Raw genomic sequence first — 17971 nt, forward strand, 5'->3', positions numbered from 1 at the left:
CTTGGTTGTAGAATGAAGTATGGATTTCACAGTGCTCCCAAATCATACCAAGAGGAAGTGCTCACTGGTCTAGGGTAAACTGGCCTGACTCCCCTTCTCTCTCCTCCTATATACACCATCTGCTCCTCTGGTTAATACAGTGAATTCCTCATGCCACTCTCTTGCTCAAGAACATTCTCTGGTTCCCTGTTGCCTATAAGTTAAAATCTCAAATTAGTACTATGGCATTCAAGGATTTCTATGATCTGGTCCCCAAGGACTTTCCAACTTTAGTTCCAAAGTCTCACCATGTATGCACTTGCCGGTTAAGACAGGACGATTTCTACATGCTCAGTTCTACCACTCAGCCTTTACTCAGGATGAGCTGCTCTCCAGAGTGCCTTCCCTGCTTCACTGCTAGACTGTAAATTCCTTCATTAGACTGTGAGGGTGGATGTGATTTTTGTTTTGTTTTGAATCTCAGTATCAACAGAGCTAGACACAGTGAAGGCCCTCAATAAACATTTGTTAAAGTGAACTAACAATCAACACGATGCCCAGGTAAGCATTCAAACATTTTTCTGGATGTTTCTATGAGGACTTTCTGAATGAGATTATCATTTAAATTGGTGAACTTTGAGTAAAGCAGATTACCCTCCATAATGTTGGTGGGCCTCATCCGATCAGTTGAAGGACCGAATGATGCAAAGGACTGACCTCCCTGAGTAAGGAGGGATTCTGCAACCCACAGCCTTTGGACCTGAATTGCAACATTGGCTCTTCCTGGGTCTTTTGGATTTGCCAGCCTGCATAATCACACAAGCCACTTCCTTAAAGTAAATCCCTTTCTATGTACACACACATCCTACTGGTTCTGTTTCTCTGGAGAACCCTGGCTTACACAATCACTTACTGGCAGTGCACTTCTGTCAAGTTATTTTACCAGGCTGAGCCTTTCTTTTCAAAGCTGGAAAATGAGAAGAATTGTTCCTTCTTCGCAGGGTTGTTGTGATGATTAACTGAGACCCAGTCTGTGTATGTGAGAGGCTTGTCAATTGTGAGCGACTGCACCTCGCTAAACCTTATCATCAAGGTGCATCCCCTCTAGGAAGGCATCCCCTGCTGCTCCAGCCCTCTTTACTCTCAGGCACTCCTGAGCTCCAAGAGCAGTCTGTGTCCACACTGCACTGTCTCTGTCCTTTCTTTTAGCATCTAAGCATGTGTGATGCCTGCACTGGATGGGAGAAAGAGGGGCTGGGGGCGGGGGCCCAGTAGAGACACCCAGTACAGACCAGCCTCGTGGCAGCTCTCAAAGCTAGAGCAGAGGCTGCTGTGAAGGATTCAGACACAGTGCTGCAGCAGGCTGGGTCCTGAATTTAAATGCAGCCCATTGCTCTTTGTCTCGACAGGGTAATAAAAAAACCCTCAGACAATGTGTTATGGATGCAAAGGTGCAACACTGGCTCTCTGCTCTCTGCCCACATCCGAACGAAGGGAGACATGTCTGGGGCCTGAAGGAGACAGACCTTGAGGGGAAGGACACAGGTCAAAGCAGATAGTGTGACCTCGGCAGGGCAGGGAGGGCCTGGACCCCTGAAGGTCAACCTGTGCTTCCCAATGTTTCATGCTGAGATTCAGAGAGAAAGTGATGGTATTTGTTTGCACAGTGAAGGAAGAGGTGAGGGGCTGCCTTTTGCTGGAGCTTACTGGCCCCAGAGGCCGGGCTGCCCCAGGCCTTGTGAGGCTGCGTGTGGGCTGAGGCTGCACCTTGGTGGGGATCTCTGTGATACACCTTCCCCGATGGCTGGGAGCACAGAAGATGCTGTGGTCCTCACAGGCCAGCCTGATGGAGAGCTCCGCTGGGAAGTCTATTTGGCCCCCCAGCTCCAGTGGGTCTTGGGATTGCTGTCTCTCTCCATGGACTGAGGATCCTGCAAATCTGATCGCGTCATCCCTCGCTCAGAATGACTAGCACTTACACACCTGAGTAGAGCACATAAAACAAGAACCCCACCCCTCTGCTCAGCCCTCTCTCTAAGCATTCCTTCCTGTAATAATTCTGTTTTTGTAAACAACATCCGTTTCCACATTCTCTCTTCCCCCAGTCTGCAGGTGTCTGGTTTGACTGATGTAGGATAAACCTGGCCAGAAGTAGGGCTCTAGGCTGGCTTGGCTGCAGGCTGCAGGCTGCAGGAGGGTCCCCAGTGTTCATTCTGAGGCTGCGCTGAAGCGGCAGTCGCTCCCTGTGACGCGCTCTTCTCCCGGCGGATCACTGGACTAGCCGGTGCCGGGCCAGACTGCGCGGGCACACCAGAGACCTCCACCTGGGTCAGTCCTGTTCGCCTCCCATCCACCGAAGGTGGGCACCAAGATATGCCCAACACCAGTGGGGCAAGGGAGGGGACTCCGCTCACACTGGCACTTGAAGCTGTAGACATTCCCAGTTCTTGAACACAACATGTGGTGTCTCTGGGCCTGGGCCTAGAATAGCCATTAATTGTAATGTCTTCACGTCAACTTCTCCATCAGATTGTACTCCTGGAATACAGGGACCTCTCCTGACCCATTTCTGTGTCCCCAGCCACCCACTATGGGGCCTGACACACAAGGAGTGTTCAGAACCTCCTCGCTAAACAAATCAGTGAAAAATTGAACAAATGCATGGCCGGTGCCTAGGCACTTTTGATTTCTGTGTGTTCACCTGCCCATCTACCTGGACCCAGAAGTCTCTGTGTACGCCTTGACCCTGGGCCCACCTGCATCTAGGTTCCAGTAGATCTAAGATACAACGAGTAGGCTCCAAGTCCCCGGATCCATCATCCGAATTTATGGCTGTAATCTGAGTTCACAGAATGTCTGAACAGGAAAGGACATTAGAGACTCCTTGTCAGCTGCCCCTTGAGGGAAGATGCAACGTATTATTCACCTTTGATCTCCAGCGCCTACACAGGACCTGGTTCAAAGTGGCTGCTTCATAAAAATTTGATTTTGCGTGAATCCCTCTAATGCTTTTATAAATAAGAAAATGAAATGCTTTTAAAAATAAGATAAGATGAAGTCCCTGAGTCCCACAGTGTATTTTGGTAGTCTGGATTCCAGCCTGGCTCCCCTAACTTCCAGGAGGCCAGAACCCAGTGGACTTTTTCTAAGGCCTTATTTCTTGACACAGAGCTAAGGTTATATGAAGTAGGATGTTCATTACTTTTTTCAAATCTGTCCTAGATCATTGATGGATCCAACATGGATGAGCTCATGTTGCTTTAAAGCCACGAAGGCAAAAGGCAACTGAGGTGGCAGCAGCACAGCAGGCTTTGAAAGCTGACAGACCTTGGGCGAGTCCCTTACTCGCCCTGAGCATCCATCTCCTCCCCGACCTCCTGCTTCAAATGGGGCTCATAATGCCTGTCCTTCAGGGTTGCAGTAAAGACCCATGCTAATGTGTGCCATTTGCCTGGAACATCTTCATCTTAGATGGCCGGTCACTTACAGTGACGTATTTTCAGACTGTGCTTCAAAGCTGGCCTGCAGCACTAGCCATCCCATTCGGCGCCTGCGTGCCCTTACAGAGACGCCCATGCCCTGCCATCCTGCTATTTTAATATTCGCAGTGCCACTGCTCACTGTGGAACAGCCACCGACCATAAAGTTTGACATTTTGAAGATGAAAGGGCTTTGAATTAGTCATGCACATGTGAAGTCATTGTTCCTGCTTGTCCTGCTCAGGAATCTGAAAACGACTTTCAGCAGAGCCCAGTAACTTTCCTTCAACAGTCACCTTCTGGTGAGGAGCCACGGAGGGGTGTAGGCCAAGTGAACACCCTCAGTCACTCAGCGCAAAAGCAGAGCAGGGGAAAGATGGTGCGAATTAGTGTATTTGCAGAGGGGGGTCTGCTGCTTCCCCAAGGAGCAGTGGGGGCTGGAGGGCTGGGGCAGGGTGGGACAAGGCAGGGAAACCCACAGTCGTCTGGATGCGAGCACAGGAGCAGAGCCAGGGCTGAGGGACTACACGGCTCTGGGCTCCGAGCCCGCCTCTGCCCCATACAGGCTGTGTGACCTCAGGTAGGTTCATACCTTGGGCCAACATCTTCTCCGTGCGAGTCAGAAACAGTGACTTTCTCATAAGGCTGCTGTGGGAATTAACTAAGCTAAAAGGCGCTTAGCACAGTGCCTGGCACACGGCAGGCACCCAGTAAGTATTTCCCTTCTCTCAAGAGCTTCCCAACTGCCCACGACGCAGATAGCTTCTCATGGGAGGCACCCTCATGACACCGGTGCTGGCGTATGCTGAAGGCGGTTTTAAGTGGCCAGAGGTCACTCCTCCCAACCCGGCCCCTGGGTGAGAGGTTTTCTTAAGAGCTCAGGGCTGGAAAAGGCTTAGTGTTGTTTCACTGTGGCCTGCGCTTTTGTTGTAATCAGCACGAACTGGAAATAAATAAGCAAGCAAATTAAAATAACTGGCCCACGGACACACGCACCAGAACATCATGAGGAGCCTCAGGAGATGCCCTTCCTCCCCTCACACCTTCCCCCACAGGACACACTGGGAGGAGAGACTCCCCTACCACCCTGCCACCTTCTGGCTGTCCCTTGGCTCAGCTCACAGGTCTGGATCTCACACTCTGTCAAAAATCCACTCTGCCCACTCGGGGAGGCAGAAAAAAGAGACTGTGATCCCTGAAAGACAGTTCTTTCAAGGTGAAGGTCAAGTCCCCACTTTTCTGAAGAGCTTAGTGAATGGTATTTGGATCTGAATTTGAACTGAGTTATGAGGAGAGGGAAGAAGAGGGAGGGAGGGAGAGGGGAGGACTAAAGAAGAAAGGAGAGGAAGGAGGGGACCAGCAAAGCGGGGCTGCGAGGAGACAGGAAGGGAAGGGAGCCCCGAGGCCTCCCGTGGGTGCCCGCCACCTGCAGGGCCGCTGCCTCCCGCTGCCTCCTTTAATCCCACCATCAGTTAAGGAGTCCGAGCTCTGAGTACCCGCTCAAGATAGTGTAAATGGAGAACACCGGAGCCCAGCACAGATTTGGGGGCAAAGCATTTCTACTGTTTATCTTAAGAGAGAAAGGGAGCTAAGCAGGAAGAAGGAGAGAGAAAGGAAAAGTGGAGGAGAGGGCAGGAGATGGGAGGGTGGGGGAGAGAATGCAGGAGGAGGTGAGGGAGGGCACAGTAGACACACGGGTGAGTGTGTGTGTGTGCACGCATGAGAGAGGGAGTCAGGCAGACCAGCACACACAGAGAAGTGGGGAAAGGAGGATGGGAGAGACGGAAGAGGGAAGAAATAGGTGGGAGGAGGGATGACCTTGTGGGAAAGAAATCTGGGAAAGGTGATTGGATGTGTCCCTCCCTCCGTCACCCCACCCAAGGTGGCTCAGGCCCCCCAGAGCTCAGACCCCAGCCCAGACAAAGGACTTGGCAGCCTCCTAACCCTCTGTGGGGATGAAGATAGACGCTTAAAGGCAGCCATGCACCCTGTGGGCCAGGAGAGGGCACTTCAACCTCAGACAACAGCCACGGAGTAGGAGCTGGTGGTCCCCGCAAGGCAGGCGTCAAGAGACAGAAAGGGGGAGGGGAGGGGAGGCCAGGCTCTTGCTCAGGTCAGGGGTTACCTGCACCTCTGGGGTTGAGCCAGGTCTCTGTACATACACATCCCTGCAGATGCAGGACGGGCCATGAGCTGGTCTGGGTCCCCTTTGGCTGCCTCTGCACCCACCCAGCCTCCTCCGGCCCTGCCCCTGCTCTACCTATTCCAGATTTACCGTCCTGAGGAGCATCAGGCCTCCAGCTTCTCATCAACCCCACCTCCCCGCCCCACCCCCGTGCTCCTGCCATTCACCCAAAATCATCCCTTCCTTGAGTACAGGGCAGACTACGTTTCAAAACCATTTTTTACATGCTCTGCTATTTGATCTGCACAACCATTCACAGGGTGGGCAACAGCAGGGAGAGTGGGAAACAGAGGCACCAGGACAGAGCATCAGTTGTTGTGATTCCTTAAAAAAAAAAAAAGCCTTCCATGATGAGGGTCCAAGTATGTTAACCCTTACTGTGACATGCTTCGCCAACACCAGGATTAAGGAGGACGTGCACAGGTTGTCTCTGAGTACCAAATACCCAGCCTTGTTCACAGGCTGTCTTAGCCTCAGCCACACATGCTGACCACAGACTGAGCACTAGTGGCTTTGTCCTGGTGAAAAGTTTTGAACCCTGCACATGAGTACAGATAATGGAGTCTGACTCTACTGGGATAGCGGAGCACTCCAAACACATTTTTAAGAGGATTGCTATTTAAGAATCTCAGGAAATCCTTGTTCGAAATTTGTAGATAACTGACAGGCGTATGTAGAACAGACAAACAAGATCATACTGTAGAGCACAGGGAAATACATACACGATCTTGTGGTGGCTCACAGCGAAGAAGAATGCAACGATGAATATATGTATGTTCATGTATAACTGAAAAATTGTGCTCTACACTGGAAATTGACACAACATTGTAAAATGACTATAACTCAATAAAAAAATGTTAAAAAATAAAAAAATAAAAAAGAATCTTAGGAACTCCTTAAGAATCTTAAGCACCCTTCAAGAAAGTTTCTACGAAACCTCCAGCCTGCGCTGATGTCATCTCTTGAGCTGGCCCAAAAGTTCACCCAATTCAGTACTTGACTAGAAACAGTAACAATAACAACAACATGAGTGCCTGCCATGTTCCAGGTACTCTATTAGGCACCTGAAAAAAAATTTTTTTATGTTTCCATCTACTTGAAACAGCCCCATGAGGTAAGTAGCACAATCATCATTGCTACAGGTGTGCAAAGTGAGGCTCAGAGATTAGGTCTCTTGCCCAAGGTCACATCACTAGTAAATAGCAGAGCCAAGGTCTGTACCCAGGCCAGCCCAGCTCCAAAGGCCAGGCTCTTCTCATCCTATGAGGGGATGATAGCATCTGTTAGGTACATCTCAGCTACCATTAGCTCCTCAACCACATGACTGGTTTCTTCAAAGACAGCGTCTGCTAGAGGGGCAACCAGATTTGGATTTGACATCAGAAGAAAATGCAGGCATGTGGGAGGGTACTGCTCCACCACCCACAAACCCTGCCACCGGAGCAGGCTTCCTCTGTCCGACTCTGCTCCCGTACTTCTGGTGCTGGGGACAGGTCATGGCTTAGGATAGGCACTCAGGAACGATATGCACCCCCTTGTTTATAAAAGATAGATAATAATGCTCATCTCTCTAGATTGTTGTAGGGATCAAACAAGATGATGGCTCTGAATGCACTTGATACACTGATAAGGGCTATTCACTTCCTGATGGTCCTCTCACAGCTTAGCATTCTGTAGGAGATTCTGGAAATACCATCAGTGTATTTTGCTTTGAACTGAAATCCAAGCATCTTCGGTCTCCTTGCTTGTCTCCGTCTCCACTGACTCATGGCAAAATCTGCATCAATTCTGAGAGCAGTGGTCCTGACCTCCTCCTCCTCTGAGTTCCACCGTTCGTCCTCTCGGCCACAGCTCCCACCTCCTGCCTCTTGAGACACATCAACACGCCAGGCATGGCCACAGCCTCAGCTAAAGGCCATTGTCTCAGACAGGGTTGGCAGCTGCCTCCTGTTATTGGCAGGACATTTATCATCTTGAGGAAAATATTGACGGATAAGAAACCCAGACAGGCGACGTGTCCCACCCGGGCAGGCAGCCTGCTGCTTGGGAAGTGAGACTTGAGGTGCTGGTTCCAGGTTTTTCTGGAAGAAAGGGAGGGTTGATGGACCTGTGGCAAATGGCCTGTGCCCTCGGGGGGTTGACAAAATCCTAGGGATTCTGTGTCCAGTACATAGATGTTCCATAAATGTGAGTCAGACTCAAGCTCAATAGACCCTTTGAATGAGGCCTGGAGGATGGAGGCCCCTTGCCCAAACCTTTCATTTCACAGATGGGAAAGTGGGACCCAGGGAAGGCTAGTGATTTGCTCAGGATCACACAGCAAGTCAGTGGCAAAGCCGGATTAGCAAAGCTGTGGGTCATGAGTCTCACATCAGAACACTGTCCATCACACACTGATGTCAGTAAGAGAGATCCTCAAACCTCTGGTCAGATGGGATGATCTGAGAAACTGGAAGGCTTGGTTCTCTTGGGCAATCAGGAAAAGGGGCATCCTTCAACTTACTCTCAGAGCCAGTCTCCACGGAGCACATCCTTTTAAAGAGGAAAAGAGTGGGAAGAAGGCAGGCGGGGGAGCGTCACTCGGTGAGGTGGTGCACATTGGTCCGCTGCGCTCCCCCGTCTCTAGCTGACCATCCCCCGGCCCCCGCTGCTATGGTGAAGATAACCGGTCCTTCAGCGACTGGCTCCCATGGCCCTCTCCAGCCTCACTGCCTCTCACTCCCCAACTTGCCCCCCAAGGCCCAGACTTGTCCAAAGGAGGGCAGCCACCGTCTCAGAGCTCCGGACTCTGCACACGCTGCCCTCTCTGCACGGCCCTTCCAGGTCGGTGCTCCTTCCCACTACCCGCCGTGCCAGCCTCTGTCACAACACTGTCCTGCAGTCACCCTCCTGCCTGACCCCTCACCACACTGGGAACTTCTCCCGGCAGAGGCCACGGCCACTCATCTCTCCAGCCCCAGAACCCAGGCCAGGTCTTGGTGCACAATAATGCTCAGTAAGTGTGGCCCTGTTGTTAACTCCCACGTGCACGTTCCAACCAGAGAGGCCTCCCTTGGGCCCTTGTTCTGACCTCTAGGGCCACAGAGAGCAGATCTACTCCCTCTGCTCTCCCTCCAGGATGTTCTTTAGAAACTGACCAAAGCAAAGCCTCCAAATGTCTTCTTACCAAAGAGAACATCCCCAACTCCGTGACCAGTTCCTCACAGGCCGCAGTGTTGGGTAGGGTGACCAGCCTTCCTGGTCTGCCCAAGACGGTCCTTGTTTTAGCACTGCAAGTCCCCTGTCCCAGAGACCCCTCAGTTCCAGGCACACCTGCACAGGTGGTAAACCTAGTTTTGTTTTCCCTTCACATTCTAGTGCTTCAGAGGCCATGCACCATTTTCTCAATGTCCTGAATGAAAGGGGAGGCCAGAAATGAACACAGGAGTCCAAGGATTGATGACACATCAGGGCAGAGAAAGGCCAGTACTTCCTTGCTCCCAACATCAACCCCTGTTAATGCAGCCAGTCAGCATCAGTTTTGGCCAGAGGACAGTGTGTGGCGGATGTGGGGTTGATACATTTGCCTCGTGGACTCATGGCGCTTCACAGTGTCAATTAAGATGCCTAAATCATTTTACCACACAGGCAACCTGATTCCCCCATATCACTATTTCCAAAGCTGCTTTTGTTTTATTTATTTAACTGTAAAGACAGTAATCATTCAATACCTTTGTTCCTAATACTGCCTAAGCCGTCCAAATGTTCCAGCCATTTACCCATTCAATAATTATCTAGTAAACGTCTACCATAATCAGCACCTCCAGTGTGGCAGACAGTCTCTCTCAGTGTCCTTTAGGCTGGTCAAAGGCCCAAATCTGCACCTGCTTGGAACAGACTTTGGGTAAAATCCTTCTACTTTGGGGCCTCTCCTCATATCCGTACAACAAAAGGATGGGAACAAAACTAAGTGTGTGTGTAAGTGTGCAAGTGACTATGAATGTAAACCAATGGGTTCAAGTTACTTAAGAACCAGCCAGGATTTCTCTGACTGTCAGCTAACAGCCATAATCCTGAAACAATATCAACTCTTTTTTTGTCATCAACTTGGTTTCCATGGAGCCTTGCAGCACTGCTAGTGAAGGCTGACAGTTATCACCATAAAGCAACTTTACAACTTTGTAATTTGTAGCTCTCTGCTGTCAGTAATATTAACAGCATTTCGAATTATGGCTATAAACTTGACAACAGCAGATAAAAGCCTTAGAAACCTCATTTAGGGGGATGAGGGAGGCTGGGGGAAGGTAATGACATTTTGGTTTTCCAGGCCTGATCAGAAGGCACGCTTCCATCTGGAGGTGGGAGGCAGCAGGGTTCACAAAGAACGAGGCAGCTCAGCCTGCACCACAGAGACAGGGTCTGGGTGGCTGGAGATTACAGACGGGCCAAGGCTGGGTGCAGGGGTGACAGAAAGTGGGGCTATAGCACAGGCAAGAGCTGGCCGACGGGTCCCAACCTCTGGGGGGGTTTGTCCTACAGTAAATGGAAGCAACTTGGGCCAACTGCGGAGCAGGGAGGAAGGTAAGACAAAGGCAGAACTGAGACGGCAGCCCTGGGCACGTTATTTGACTTTTCTGGGCTTTACTTTCCCTCCATGTAAAATGGAGGTACTTGTCTCAAAGGCCAAAAATCAAATGATTCTTTCTGTATCTATCTATTTATTTGTCTGTCTGTCTGTCTGTCTGTCTGTCTAATGATTTGGAAATGAACTTGAAGATCATATCATTTCATCTTCTAATCTAAAGATAGGAAAAATCTGGACCCAGACTGGGGAAGTGAACTCCCAAACCTACATGGCAAGTTGGAGGCAAAGCCGATCCTCTCATGTAGGGACCCTAACCCGCCTCACAAAGTGCTTCTCAGCATGATTATTTTTACCATCACTACTACTGCTATGAGTCATTCGTCCCTTCAGCTGGGCATTCGCTAAACATTCACATTTAGAGACCAAATTCTAGTCCATGTCTGCAAGGAGGAGAAACAAAATCCAGCTGGCCTCAGTCCAGTTTAGTCTTCTGTTCCCAGAGCCCGCTGGCTGAAGCATCTTTTGTTTATGAATCTTAACAGAGGCTTGGCCTTGGGCATCACAAACAGGAACTGGAAAGTACCAAGGTAGCTTTACATGCCATCCAACAGGCCAGACCTGACTGCTTCCAGATCTTCTGCCTAAAAAGTGACGCCTCCTCCCCAAGAAAGAAAATCCAGGCGGTACCCTCCTCAGCTCCTCTTCACTGTCCCGGCACACACACACAGTCTGATAGTCCACCGCATCACCCGTTGTCCTAGTAGCGAGCCAGCCAGCAGATGAGGCCAGCTTCCATGTCATTCAGTCATTTACAGTCACCGAGGGTCTCCCTAGTACCAGGCTTTAGCCTGAGAGGCCACACAGAAGAAGGCCGTCCTGGAGCTGGGATCTCGACTCCCAGCCCAGCATTCTTTTCACCAGCTCAAGGGAAAGCCCACCTTGACTGTGACACCAAGAGAACTGCTTCCTTCACTCTGACTCTACAGGAGCTTGTAGGAACACCTGCTGTGAGCTGTCCGAAGCCCGGGCCTCTCCCTAGGACTGCAGGCCGGTAGAGCCATCTGCCTACCAAACTTCTCCATTTGTGTGTCACGGAGCCCCCACACTTAACACATCACAGACAGAGCTCTCCAACCCCTTTCTCCCATAGTCTGTATTTAAGTGATTGGCTCCACCATCCACCATGTTGTTCAAGTCAAGAAACTGGGCACCTTCCTGGACTTCTTCCTTTCCCCCCACAGCCAATCAATCACCCTAAATACTCAATCCTACCTGTCAGATGTTACAGCATGTTATTAAAATGGAACTGTGTCAGTCTTGGTTTTAGCTGAGATCTCAGGTCTGTAGGTACCTCATTTCAAAGTGAGGTATAAAACTACCAGGCAGGGCTTAGAAAAACAGTTTTGCAAACTTTGGCTCTCGTTCAGACAAGAGGGCCACTGCAGGGGTGCAGCGCCTCAGCGGAGGGGAACCACCAGATCGCCAGGGCCTGAGGGAGGACCTGTAAACAGCCAGCCTGAGCAGACACCCTTGCCCACATCCGCAGCTCCCCAGCCCTGGGGCAGGACGCTCACATGGAATTGCCCTGGCCCTCTCAGGGAGCACCAGTGACCTGAGGCCTTTCCTAAGCTTTCCTTCTCTCCCTCATCCTGCTCCTCCTTGGAGGGGTAAACGTGGGGTTAGTCAGATGGGAGAAAGGGCTGGAAGACAAGTCAGGGAAACAGAAGTCACCTTGAGCAGCCTGTTTGAGACAGGCCTGGGCTAGAGGATGGGGAGGTTTCACTTGGAAGAGATTTGATGGCTTTGATTGGACCAGACACAAGTCATTGCCGAACTGAGACTGTCTTGTGACCAGAATTAATTAGAACACGTTGAATTTCTGAGAGTGACTGCGAAGTCCTGGGGTCTGCCGGAGCTGTTACACCTCTAGATCTGGATGCAGAATCTGTATGCATCTATCTGTAGGGTCAATGGGAGGCAAACAAAGTTTATAATTGTGCCCTGTGAGTACAGCTTGTTCAAGGTACCTGTTACATAGTTCACAAACCTTTCTCCTTCTATTCATGGGTTAGCTCTGCCAATACTTATCTATCACCTGCTGCTTCTGCCCAACCCCAACCTCCTTCCAATACTTTGGACACGCACCCTCTCTCCGGCATCTGGCTCTCTCCTGTATGTCTCCCGCTGCCAGGAAGGCAGTTCCACCCTTCTTCTCCCACCCGCATCCCATCCATCCCGGAGGTCTGAGGCTAGTTTCTTTTCCTCCAGGAAGTCTTTCTTCCTTCTCCCTCCCCACCATTCCTGCAGGGTTAGATGACACCCATGTGCTTCCCCAGGCAGCAGAGCAACCCTCTGCCAGAGCATCTATCCCTCTGTGCTGCTGTTCTATTCACCTTTCTCCTTCCTCTCAAAACTGTCTCCTTCTCGAAGGCAGAAGACATGCCTTATTCATCTGCCTATCTCTAGTGTCTAATGACAAGGATGAATAAACAAACAATATCTTTGATGTCTGCTGTATGTTTCGGAGGACCTAGTGCAAGGCATATAGTAAGCTCTGAATTGAGACCAAGATAACTGAATTCTGAATCTCTCCTATTTTCTCTTGGCCATACCAACATTCCCTTCTCCTTGAGCCAGTGTTTTCTGATTTCAGCTATAAGCCTGTGTAGAAATCCATCTGCTTAGCACCCAAGGTCTCTATTCCCAATGTTTTTCTCATCCATTATGTCAAAGAGCTATTTCCTTTTGGCTTGTAACCAGACCATAAACAAAGGCCAGAGAAACTCTAGGTTATTTTATGATTCCAGTTTAGCCTTTCTCTCTCTCTCTTTTTTAAAATTGTTTGAATAGAGCATATTTATTTCTTGGCAGGCCAGTAAAATGTAAATAAGGTTTGCAGAAGAATGATCCAAAATTCTCAGGAATTTATCATTTCACAACAACAACAAAAACAACAAACCACAGGAAGGAAAGGCCAGGGAGCTAGTATTTACTGGCACTGAGTATGTGCCCGCTGACTTATACACTTCTTCCATGTTACTCTCAAAACAACCCTGTAAAGGAGATAATCATTATCCTCACTTCCCAGCTGAAGAAACTGAGGTTCAGAGTGGTTAAAGAACTAGGTTAGGATGACGCAAAGCAGAGCTCAGACCCCTGAGTCTGACCCAGACCTGCACTCTTGCCACGGCCGGAACGGAGACCACCAGCCAGGGCAGCGGCCCCTGAGGACAGCTTCCTTCAACATTCTGTTGAGGGTTATTAGTCTTCCTCCCAGTTAAGGAACTCTGCACATTTACTCACAGTTTTGCATAAATTTTAGACAGTTCATAGGCTCCTCTTGAAGCTCATCAATAAACCTCTCAATTAAGAACCCTCTGACTGAAAGAATACAAGCAGCTACAGGTGTGGCTTTCAGCTGCCTAGGACACTTTTGTACTGATTTTCCTATTACATGGAAACTCTTCTGCTCACGGAATCACTCGATCTTAGGACTCACACATAACACAACTGTGGCTTCTTAGTATCATAAATTCACCAAAGCATGGAATTATAAAACTTTAGAATAATCTTAGAATATCAGAGCTGGAAGGGACCAGAATAGAGACAAGTCCACGCCTAATTTCATTCTGCAGCTCTGACAGGTAGGAAGACACTGAGCCTAAGAGCAGGATAGGCCTGCTTGAGGCTTCTCAGTAATGATGATGACCCTAAGTCTCTGGCTTCAAGGACAGATCATTAGGTTGAAGATTCAACCAGTAGAAGGAAAGTCATGCAGCCTGCCTGGGGCTGAGAAAAGTGGGGACAGAGGAACATTCGTTGAGTAACTTTCAGGTGTCAGACAGTGCCAGAGGACTGGAGATATATTGCACCATTTCACTCCCCCAATACTCCTGTGAAGTGAGTATTATTATTTTTATTTTACAAATGGGGAAACAGGCTCAGCGTGGTGAGATAACCAGCCCAAGGTCAGTGGCAAGCATCCGTGACTGTGCCCTGATGTCCTACAGGAGGAGGGTCTGAGAGCAAGACTCTGGTAATGTTCAGCTGGTGCTTTTCCAGGGAGAAGAATTAAACTGGCAGGTGCATATCTTCTGGAGGGTGTGGAGGTGGACACTACTGTGGGCCTGGGTGACAGATCCCTCAGGACTTCCCCGCCTCCCCCAGGCCTGCCCTGCTTGTACTGCTCACCCAGCATCCTCTAGGTAACTACTCTGGCCTCTGTGGGCCCTGATGCTGGGGAGGAGCTATTCTGGATGACCAACACACACACAAGAAACCTCACGTGGGAACTGCACACACCCACTCAGTGCGTGAACCAGCTGGTGTTCTGAGGTCAAGGTCCTCAATTGCAGTGACCCCACCAAGGCCCTGTGCCCCATGAATGCTCCTGACGCAGCTACTGGCCTCCTGCTCTAACAGCCCTAACTGCCTTCTTTAACATAAACACAGGTCCTCATTCATAGTCACAGAAACCTTTTTGCTGTTTTAACTAGTAGTCACTTAATATTTAAATCTTATGGTGCACACTCATATACACGATTTCATTTAACCTCACTGCAACTCAGTAAGGTTAGGTGTTAGTAGATCTTCCTGTTACAGACGAGGACAGGGGCACAGCGACATTATGTAACTTGCCCAAGGTGACACATTCAGTAAGTGGCTGAGCCAGGATTCAAACCCAGATTTGTTTGAATCAAAAGTCAGCTCTCTCTGCATAACATCGTCCTTTTTCAAGAGTACCTCTATTTAATTCCCACAGCAGGGGTTGGGAAAGCTGGAAGGATCTTGATGCCTCTGTGAAGGTGAAGAAGCTCACCTGGGGGAGGTAAGAGAACTTGCTGAAGGGCACTGTCCGGGACGATGCTGGCCCTGTCGCCAGATGCCAGTCTCCTGACTCCCAGTCTAGAGGACATTTCCTCCCAGACCATATTGCCATTCCCATCAGGCCATGTCATTTCTTTTTCTGATTGGGACGTGGAGCCAGCAGCCAATAAAGATCACAATCTATCTGCCTGAAGTCTCCCTCTGTTATGAGATTTTTTTAAAAAATGAATTTCAAATAAGAACCAGGTTAAATCACCCTCATGCGTTTTGAATTCGCCTGAACTTCCCTGGAGAAACTCCAGGTTTCTCTTCTTGTCCCCTGGATGGCAGAACAAGACAGGGCGGCTGCAACAGCACAGCAGTCTGCTCAGCTCGCAGGCAGCCTTGCTACTGACCACCCTGAACTCCTGCCAATCACTCGCTCCTGGTCCCCACCGACATCCCCATCCGACCACTTACCAAGTCTTCTCAGTGCCATATTCTAAATACTCCACAGCACCACCCAGTCTAGGCCTGAATCATCTCCCATCTGGATTGTCATAACAGCCTCCTAGCACGTCCCTGCCTGCAGTCTTGGCCCCTCCCATCTCTCCATCCCACTGCAGCCAGAGGGGCTTCCAACGTGATTTAAAACCTTTCTACTGCTCTCCATGGCCTTCATATTCCTTCCAGTTTCAGTTCCTAACAGGCTGCCATTTTGGTCTCATCTCCTTCACCTGAAGTCCTCTAGCTACACCGGACCCCTGACAGCTCCTACTGCCCACCTGCTTCCTCCCCTCTCTGTCTGCAGTGCCCTCCCTCAGACAACCTACCCCAAGCAATCCAATTTCTACTCAATCTTAAAGACTTAGCTTAGATGTCACTTCAGCTGGGAAGCCTTCCCTGACCTCCTGAAGCTGTGAGTGAGTCTCCGCCTATTCCCCTGTGCAGAAATTTTTGTCTTCAGTACGTTCACTGCTACGTCCCCTGTGCCTGGACCTTTACCTGGCTTGTGGCAGACATTCCACATGTTTTTTTAAGTGAAAGTTTCCCATGGCTCTCTGGAATTCCTCCACCACAGAACTTGCCACACAGATTATAACCACCTCTTTCCTTTTCTGTATCCCCAAGTAGACTGAAAGCTCTGTTCGTCAGAGACCGTGCCTTCTTGTTCAGTGTTTCACCCCAGTGCCTAGCAGGATTCTTGGCATGTGCTAATGGTGTCTTTACTTTTGATGAATGAGGATTGGGTGTTGCGGGGAGGAAACCTGCGCCCGGGCCAAGGGAGGGGCATTTTACCAAGAAACACATCTGCTTTCCACACAAAGCATGTTGGAGGTGCTGAGATAGGGCAGGAGGACCGTTCAAATTTGCATCAGAATCATTAGCCACAAACTACTGCAGGCCACCTCTGGAGGGACCCTCGTCTCAACGTGACAAGTCACGTGCGCAATCCCTTTGGCGCACACGCTCAAACTCTTCTTCCAGGCAACTCCCTCTCTCCTTTGCCATGGTATCAGGGGACAACTAAGCAGCGGCAGTGTGGACTGTGACCTATGTGTGGATCGCAGGAGTGAGTGGATCCTGGAGAAGTCACAGACAACGCATCATCCAGCACGTGTGTGTGTGCGTGTGCGTGCACGTGCACGTGCATGCACACAGGGGGGCAGTGTGGCGCATAGAGGTGGCCAGGTCTTTGGAAACCAAGGGTCCTCTGCCTCAGGGCAGAGCCTACGCCCTTGGCCTTGTGAGCCAGGGAGTTACTGAAGCAGAATTCAAGATGACTGTCCCCGTCTTGGTGACTATAGGGATGGGACTCTCTTAGTTCTTATCACGATCTCTCTGGTGTTCTACTAGATCTGGAACAGTGGTCTGACACCTGGTCTACCTATAGCCAGCACCCTGCTCCCATGTTCCCAGCTAGGTCACTGGACCCCCAAGGGCCACTAGGGTGCAACTGACTCTGTGGACTAGTGCTAAGTCATGTCGCAACCACAAAAGAAGTTTTCCCACACAGAGTGTGGTAAGAACTCTTTAAACACTCCCCAAGGGTTGAAAAAGGTTGCAAGACCCCTCTACATCCGAGGAGAGAGAGTTTGTATAGAGAAGGAGCTAATATCATCCTTTTCCTTTCTTCTCCATCAACCATAATTCTTTCTCTGAGAAAACCAAATGTTCAGAAAGGAGAAACAGGTCAACACAAAAAACAAAAGGGTAAAGAAAAGCAGAAACTATCACAATCTGTCACAACCCTCATGTAGTGGCCTTGAAGTGAAAATCAACACTCAGGAAACAAGAATTACTAAACAATCCCTAAAAAATCAAGCAAGCTAGGAAGTGACCTCTAATTTCATCATGATAGGCTTGGGGGTTTTCAGGGACACTTTCTGAGGAAGCCAAGAGGAAAAGCAAATTGGCAGAGGGAACACAAAGGCAGAAAGATGCAGAGAGGATGAGAGGGAGGCTGAGGAGAGAGAAAGGAAAGGAGGGTGGGAAGAGGAAGGAAGGCAGAGAGGAGGAGGGGGAGGAACACATACCATGAAGTAAGGAGAGGAAAACACAAGACGGGATTGAAGGGAGAGTCAGAAAGATGGGGGACAAGAGGGGAACAAACAAGCAAAGGAAAAACAGCGAGCCAAGGGAAGAGGAAGTGAGGGAGCAAGAACACAGAAATGTGTCCAGAGTGAGAAGGAGGAGTCAAGACCATCAGGGTCTTTCTCAGCAGCCCCAGGGATGGTCATCTGACCCTGTACTTACATACCTCACAAGACGGGAGGCTCACTCCCTCATGAGGGGGTGGAGGGGAGAGAGAGATGGGAGCAGCACAAGGGACGGGTAGGCCAGGGGTCCAAGTGCCTGAGGGAGACCTGAGACATAGCAGAGGCAGATATGGGAGGGGGGTGTCCTCTAGGAGGGTGGGGGGCAAACAGGACAATCCAAAGACAACACCAGCAGAAA

At 49.9% G+C, this 17971-nt stretch overlaps 1 protein-coding gene across 1 annotated transcript in view; it reads right to left on the reverse strand.

The window, feature by feature from the left end:
* Nucleotides 1–17971, reverse strand: part of AGBL4 (ATP/GTP binding protein like 4) — a 1086468-nt gene that overhangs the window by 27550 nt on the left and 1040947 nt on the right. The gene's annotated exons all lie outside the window — the stretch shown is intronic.

This window comes from Camelus ferus, chromosome 13 (genome assembly GCF_009834535.1).
Source record: "Camelus ferus isolate YT-003-E chromosome 13, BCGSAC_Cfer_1.0, whole genome shotgun sequence".
NCBI classification, from domain to species: Eukaryota; Metazoa; Chordata; class Mammalia; order Artiodactyla; family Camelidae; genus Camelus; species Camelus ferus.